The sequence below is a fragment of the Lutra lutra genome, chromosome 10 (assembly GCF_902655055.1).
Source record: "Lutra lutra chromosome 10, mLutLut1.2, whole genome shotgun sequence".
Taxonomy (NCBI): Eukaryota; Metazoa; Chordata; class Mammalia; order Carnivora; family Mustelidae; genus Lutra; species Lutra lutra.
This window is the reverse complement of record NC_062287.1, coordinates 14,322,462-14,330,907: the sequence shown is the minus strand read 5'-3', so window position 1 is coordinate 14,330,907 and position 8,446 is coordinate 14,322,462.

Below are 8,446 nucleotides of genomic sequence, written 5' to 3'. Positions count from 1 at the left end.
AGAATGTGTGGCCTGTTCCCAGGCATTCAAGTTATATTAGTGCTGATTCCTTCTCTGGAGAAGCTGGAAAGCCAATCTTTTAATACTGGCGTCCTTGGCAGGCCTCCCTGGACTGCTGACCTTGGTAATGATCCCAGTACCACTAAATGCCATCGCATCCCCTTCCCTGGGCCCCCTGCCCCAGGATAACATCTGGAAACAGCTGAAATCAGCTTCAAATGATCAAGGACAGCCTTGGAGAGGAAGAGCACTGGACAAATACCGCCTGGTGACATGAGCACCCTGGGCTTTGCTTGGCTGGTCCCTCCAGCCGGCTGTTCTAGGGCACAGGCTATATGGTGGTAGGGGAGGAAAGGAGTTTTGGCTTATTATACCTCAGGAACGACCCTACCCATGCCCATTTCATATCATCGATCTCAAATGAGCATGGATTACTCAGGCACTCCTGCCTTCAGAAGAGTTTCTGGAACTGGGGATATGTATGAACGTCTTCAGGCCAGCAAGAGTGGAGTCTACTATGCCTATTTCCTCTCACACCTGAAACCGTTTGATCAGCAAATCTCATCAGTTCTATGTTCCAAACAGGTCCTGAACTCAGTCACCTGTGAGGCCGTCATCGGTGCGATCTGGAAGCCGGCCCATGTGCTCTCACCCGGATTCCCTCAGTACCTTCCCTCCCTGCTCTGCCTACTTCTGCCCAAGCCCGTCCTCAGTCTGGTCTCTTGAGTGGTCCCTTCAAAACAAAATGAGATGATGTCATCTGTGCTTCCAGACAAGACAGAGACTTGGGGACCGTGTACCTCTGAACCTCAAACACCTACGGAAGTGGAGAGACTAGACGATACTGTGGCTTTCAGATGTAGGACCCCAGGGATGGGAGGACGGGGATTCCTGAAAGGGACAGACAAGTGAGGTAGCCCTCCTCGGTAGGCCGAATGCACAGCCTGAAGAGGATTTCCAGGCTGCGGTGCAGGGAGGGGACCCACCTAGGGCCGGCGACTCTCTGAGTTGATGAGAAACTGGAAGGTGAAGGCAATTAGCATTCCCAGGGCCTGACACCGGCCCAGGGTCCTCGGGAGTCTTCAGCTGACTCCGATAGTGCGTGTGGGAGGAGAACACGTGACGCCGGAAGCGCCACCGGAAGAGCATGGCGGGGGGATCCGAGGGCTGACAGGGCAGCCTTTCGCCTAAGGCTGATCTCGCGGCCCTCCTGAGGCAGCCCCCTTTGAACACCCTGCCCGTGGGAACGAATGAGACTAAGTTGGTGGCGGTGTTCCTACTCCGGGCCTGGTGTGAGCGCGGGGGACTGGTCTGGCCACCCCTCTCTGGCGGCTCTTCTTCAGGTGCGGGTAGTTTCCTCACGCGCCTGTCTCTGGGAGCAGGCGAGAAGCTGCGGAGTTCCCTCTGCGGGTCCCCCGAATTCTCCCTGTGAAGCTCGCTGTGTCCCGGGACTTGGAAGGTGAGCCCTCCCGGCCTTGTGGCCCCGTCTCTGGTGTTGCCAGCCTCTCTGTCCCGTCCTGTCACAGATGTGGGGCGCGTGGCATGTTTGTCTGCCCTCAGATCACTTCCCCGGGCTGCCTCGTGTCCTGGGTCCCAAAGCCCTTCTGTCCCCAGTTTTTAGTTGTTTCAGATGGGAGAGTGAATTTACTCTCCATCTTCTGTCGGGAGAGATTGATGAAACTTCCTGTCGCATAGAAACCTGGACACAAGGGGCGCCTGGGTGGCTCAGTGGGTTGGGCCGCCGCCTTCGGCTCGGGTCTTGATCTCAGGGTCCTGAGATCGAGCCCCGAATCGGGCTCTCTGCTCAGCAGGGAGCCTGCTTCCTCCTCTCTCTCTGCCTGCCTCTCTGCCTGCTTGTGATCTCTCTCTGTCAAGTAAATAAAGAAACCTGGACACACGTGTTTGTAGAAGCTTCGTTTGTCACCGCCGAAAAAGGAAACACCCTGCTTGTCCTTGAGCTGCTGAATGGCTGGACCCTCCGTCCTGCGGCTTACCTCTCGGTAGTAAAAAGCTCTGTATGCCCGTATGGATGCATGATGCTGAGTGAAAGAAGGCAGACTGGAGAAAGTACCTACTGTATTGTCCCACTTCTGTGCTGTCCTGGGAAAGGCAGCGCTATAGGGACAGAAAACAGATGAGTGGTTGTTGGAGGCTGGAGGAGGGCATGGGGAAGGCTCTAAAGGGCAAGAGAGGCTTTTGGAGGGTGACGGAGCTGTGGTTGCTTGCTTGTCCGTGGTTGTCAAAATTGGTAGAACTCTACACTAAAGATGATGAATTTTATTGTACATAAAGGATGTCTTAAAAAATTACAGAAAATTAGATGGTACTCTTTTTGGTCAGAACCTTCCAGTTTGTCTTACTCATTCCTCATAATAGCCCAGAAGACCCTATTATTCTGCTCCTGTTGCCCCTCCCCCCCTTATTTTCCCCCTCAAGATTTTACTTATTTATTTGAAAGACTGAGCAGGGCAGGTTGGGGAGGGAGAGGGAGAAACAGACTCCCTGCTGAGTGGGGAGCCCAATGTGGGGCTGGATCCCAGGACCCTGGGATAATGACCTGAGTGGAAGGCAGATGCTTAACCGACTGCGCCACCCAGGCACTTCCCTGTTGCCCCTTTTTTTATTTTTTATTTATTTTTTATTTTTTTTTAAGATTTTATTTATTTATTTGACAGACAGAGATCACAAGTAGGCAGAGAGGCAGACAGAGAGAGAGGGGGAAGCAGGCTCCCTGCAGAGCACAGAGCCTGATGTGGGGCTCGATCCCAGGACACTGGGACCATGACCTGAGCCGAAGGCAGAGGCTTTAACCCACTGAGCCACCCAGGTGCCCCCCTGTTGCCCCTTTGATATCTTCTTTTTTCTGCTGACTCATAGTCTGGTTGTTCTCCTTGCTGAGGCTCAAAACAATCAGGGGCATCTGGGTGGCAGGGGCGCCTGGGTGGCTCAGTGGGTTAAGCCTCTGCCTTTGGCTCAGGTCATGATCTAATGGTCCTGGGATCAAGCCCCGCATCAGGCTCTCTGCTCAGCAGGGAGCCTGCTTCTCCACCTCTCTCTCTGCCTGCCTCTCTGCCTCCTTGTGATCTCTCTCTCTCTGTCAAATAAATAAATAAAATCTTAAAAAAAAAAAAAGCCTCCTTTGGTCTCAGGACCTTTGCACGTGCCCCCCCACCCCTCACAGGTGTGATTCTTCTTTCATGTCTCTGGTCAAATCTCTTCAGAGATTTCCCTGGCTATCGTATCTACAATAACATCTCCCACTAGTGGAGATACTTTTTCTTTATCCTGCTTTATTTCAAAGCATTTATCTCTAGAAGACCTATATATGTTTACTTGTTTATTGTGTATCTAGGATGTAAATTTCATGGGAATAAGGGCTATGTCTATTCTCTGGGGGAAATCTAGATCCCATGCCCTTCTCCCCCACCCCTTTCCTTGAAGGGATGAGATCTATAGAGGCCCCGGGTCTCTAAGGATGTACTAGTCCTGTCCAGAGGGAGGGCAGCCCCCTGGGACCAGAGTGAACTTTAAGGTCAGTTGTCTGAGTGCTTGACAAGGCAGAGCACCTGTAGATGGCTTTCAGGTGGGGCATGGGAGGGGCAGGAGTTCAGGGTCCTGTGTGTGGTTTGCAGACCAGCGGCATGAGCAGCACCAGTCAGCTTCTTAGGAAGAATTTCAGGCCCCACCTACAATCTACTGAAGCAGAATTTGCTCTCTAGCAAGTTTCCCAGGTGATTTTTGTGCACATTCCACAAGTACTGGTCTCAAACTACAGGCAGGTGCGGGTCCCTGGCCTGAACCTGGTTTGTTTGTTTTTTTTTTTTTTTAAAGATTTTATTTATTTATTTTACAGAGAGAGAGAGATTGCAAGTAGGCAGAGAGGCAGGCGGAGAGAGAAGGGGAAGCAGGCTCCCTGCTGAGCAGAGAGTCCGATGCGGGGCTCGATCCCAGAACCCTGAGATCATGACCTGAGCCAAAGGCAGCGGCTTAACCCACTGAGCCACCCAGGCGCCCCCTGAACCTGGTTTTCATCCTGGCACTGCCTGCCCATTAGAAAAGCAAAGCTTTGTCCTGCCCATTGTTCTCCCTCATCTTTAGCCCGAACCAGGTAGTGTGGAGACTGCTGGGAACAGTCAGGAGAACCCCCAACTCTGTATAGTAATGACGCAGGCTAACACAGATCGAATCCCTAGGGTCCCAAGTCACCTTCCTGCAACATATCCAAGTCTCATTCTATTCCTGGAAGGCAAATATAATTGTCCCCATTTTACCTGAGACAAAAGCAAAACACTGAGAAGTTAAAAAACAAAAAACCTGAAAAAAATTCCCAGAGATCTAACTCTTAGGTAGCAGAGCTAGAATTTAAACCCCGTGCATTTTGTGAAACAAGTAGACAACCATTTATGGATATTTGTAAATATTAATATGCCAGTCACTACCATACCCTGCGTGCTTGCTGGCTGGGCCCTTCTCCGAGTCCTTTACATGTATTCAGCCATTTAACCCTCAGGGCACTCCTGCGAGGGAAGACCTGCTGTTGTTAGTCCCATTTTATAGATGAGGAAATGGAGACCAAGAGATGTTCTGTATTTGTAAAGAGTCTGGAAAGATACATATTCAGCTGAGATCAGTGGTTGCCTCTGAGGAGGGAGGTCAGGGATTGAAGGGAGAACTTTGACTCTTTACTTTAAATCATCAGCATTGTTTAGAACTAGGTAATCCATTCACAATAAACACACACTCCCGAGTTTTTAAGTCAAGGTGTGCCTGCCTCTAAAGCCCAGATCTTTGCTACCAAGCCGTCTTGGTCTTGTCCTTTCTACTTCCTGTTCTGTCCCCTCACACTGTCCTCGGAGCACGGGATTTCTCCCTGCCCTGCCTTTGTTCCTGCTGATCTCCCCCGCCAAGCTGGATTTGCCTTATTCAGCTGCTAGTTCCATTTCAGATGTCTCTTTCCATAGCATTTACACACACCTGGGTTACAGTGCTCCCCACATCATGTTAGAGTTCTCCTCTGAGCTGCCCCACTGCCTTGATGGGCTGGGCTGCACCTCCCTCTCCCATGCCCTCTCCTGGTACTCGGCCCAGGTTCACACTCAGGGCACAGTCACGCTCCCTGGGATGGCTTGCTTTCACAGGAGGGCTCTCATGCAGCTGCGAGAGCCAGGCCCCTGCTCTGGCTTTGGGCTCATCTCTGGATACAGCTTCCTTCCTTCCTTGCAGAAGAGGAAAGAATTTTCCCTACCCACCAACCTCTTCTCCACACCCTCTCTTCCAGAGATGAGGAGGTTCTGCTGTGAGAATCTGTGTTAGCTGTGGTATAATTTCTGGCTCCCTCTTGCCCTGCCAATGCAATCACTTAGGCTCTAACTGTGCAATGCAAAAGTAGGCCTGTCTCTGCACATGCTGAGGTTAGCTGCTGAATGTCACCCTAGAACATTCTATGAATATATACACGTATATAGTATATCTTTCTGTATGTGTATATGGTTATATTTTTCAGTAATATTCTATTTTAAGTAAACTTTGTAATTTCCTTTCTGACCTACGGATTATTGAGATGTCTTTTATATTTGTATTTTTTTTATTTTTTGTAAAAGGTTTTATTTATTCATTTAACAGAGAGGAAGAGTACAAGCAGGGAGAGCAGCAGGCAGAGTGGGAGGGAGAAGCAGGCTCTCTGCTGAGCCAGAAGCTGGATGTGGGACTCGGTCCTAAGACTCTGGGATCACAACCTGAGCTGAAGGCATCTGCTTGACAAACTGAGCCACCCAGGTGTCTCTACATTTGTATTTTATTTTTTATTTTTAAAAGATTTTATTTGAGAGCATGCACGAAAGCATGTGCACGTGTGTGAGAGCCAGCATGGCGGGGGAGGAGCAGAGGCAGAGGGAGAAGCAGACTCCCCCCTGAGTGGGGAGTCTGATGTGGGGCTCAATCCCAGGACCTGAGATCAGTACCTGAGCTGAACTCAGACACTTAACCAACTGAACCACCCATGTGTCTCTATTTTATATTTAAAAAATTATTGTTTGCTATTGCCTTTAATAGCATTACAGTCAGAGCGCTGAATCTTAGCCTAGGTTTCTTAGAAAACTTGTCTAAATTAAAAGTACAACTTAACGCTTTTTCATGTGTTTCTATTACAGGGAAGCAGGAGTCAGGGGAAAGGGCTGTGAGGCAGGGAGAGGGAGAAAGCCAGCACAAGGTGCGGGACTCCTGAGCTGACCACAGCTCCATCAGCTGAATCACAGGACCGTCCCTGGGGAACTAGAACTTCTCTGAATAGTTCCATCCTGGGAAGAAGGATGAGTAATTTATCTGCCGGCTCCATCCCGTCTCCTATCTTCCATTATTCAACGTTTGTCCTATAGATAATAATTTTCATGTTACGTTACTCAGCCTTTTCAGGCAGCCCCGGGGGAAGCCAGAGTGCTGTGGGGGCAGTCTTCGGGCTCTGGGTGCTGGGGCTACTGTGGCTCCCACTGTGGTAGGCGTGATGAAGACCACCCAAGCCAGAGCCTGGCCCTGGCTCCAGGTGGGGGGTGGGGTGGGACTAGTGTGTTAGAAATGATGGCAGTTATTGGGGCTTTAGAACCACAGAAATGAAAGGGGCCAGAGCTGGGTCCATGCAAGACAGGAAGCCAGGCTTAGAGGTGGGAGTTTGGGGGATGTTGGCAAGGCTGGGTTAGAGATTGATGGGAGCACAAAAGTGGGTCTGATGGGTGCCCATATTACTTTTGAAATGTGTTAAGACTTTCTTTATGGTCTTACATAGTTGACTTTTTACAGATGTGCTTGAGAAGGATATTCATCTTCTAAGTGTTGCATGCAAGATTCTATACCTGTTTGTTAAGTATGCTAATCATATTATTGAATCTTCTTGTATTTGGTTGTTCTGCCTCTTAAGAGCCTTTCATCACATTGACTTATGGCAGAGATTGGGTCACCTGTGTGGTTGAATGTCCCACCTTCTGGGTTTATCTGTTAATTTCCAAGTGGTGTCATTTAACTCATTCTTCTAACTTACATATTTCCTATAAGCTGGAAATTAGATGTAGAGGTATAGAATAAGCATTTTTGATGAGGAGTCTTGAGGTGGTGCAACCTGAGGCATTCTTATTCACATCGGGAGGCAGGCAGTGTCTTGTCATTCCACTGTTAGTGGGCAGAGTGATGTCAGCCTGATTCCTTGATTTTAACATTAGAGATTTGTTCTTGAGATTAGCAAGGAATCTGTGGGGTGATACTTGGGCATTAAGGAAGTATCCAGTTCTCCATAAACCTTTCACTTAATGCTTTTCACCTCCATTGATGATTCTTGCCTGAATCCACTGTGTCTTTTTTAAAAATTTTTTTATTTAATTTAATTTTAATTAACATATAATGTATTATTTGTTCCAGGGGTATGGGTCTGTGATTCCTCAATCTTACACAATTCACAACACTCACCATAGCACATACCCTTCCCAATGCCCATCACCCAGCCACTCCATCACTCCCACCACCCTCTCCTCCAGCAACCCTCAATTTGTTTCCTGAGATTGATTCTCTTATGGTTTGTCTTTCTCTGGTTTCATCTTGTTTCATTTTTCCCTCCCTTCCCCTATGATCCTCTGTCTTGTTTCTCAAATTCTTCATATCAGCAAGATCATATGATAATTGTCTTTCTCTGATTGACTTATTTAGCTCAGCATAATAGCCTCTAATTCCATCCTTGTCATTGTAAATGGCAAGGTTTTTTTTTTTTTTGTTGGATTTTATTTTATTTTATTTTTTTCAGCATAACAGTATTCATTATTTTTGCACCACACCCAGTGCTCCATGCAATCCGTGCCCTCTACAATACCCACCACCTGGTGCCCCCAACCTCCCACCCCCCACCCCTTCAAAATTCTCAGATCGTTTTTCAGAGTCCATAGTCTCTCATGGTTCACCTCCCCTTCCAATTTCCCTCAACTCCCTTCTCCTCTCCATCTCCCCTTGTTAAATGGCAAGGTTTTTTTTTATGGCTGCCTAATATTCATTCATATATATAGGTATATATATATCCATATGGCTAAAGAAAATGTGATATATATATCATATATATATATATTCCATATATATATTTCCATAGTTTGGGTATTGTGGACATTGCTGCTATAAACATTGGGGTGCACATGCCCCTTCAGATCACTACATTTGTATCTTTAGGATAAATACCCAGTAGTGCAATTGCTGGGTTGTAGCGTAGCTCTATTTTCAACTTTTTGAGGAACCTCCCTACTGTTTTCCAGAGTGGCTGCACCAGCTTGCATTCCCACCAACAGTGTAGGAGGGTTCCCCTTTCTCTGCATCCTTGCCAATGCCTGTCGTTTCCTGACTGGTTAATTTTAGCCATTTTGACTGGTGTGAGGTGGTATCTCATTGTGGTTTTGATTTGTATTTCCCTGGTGCCAAGTGA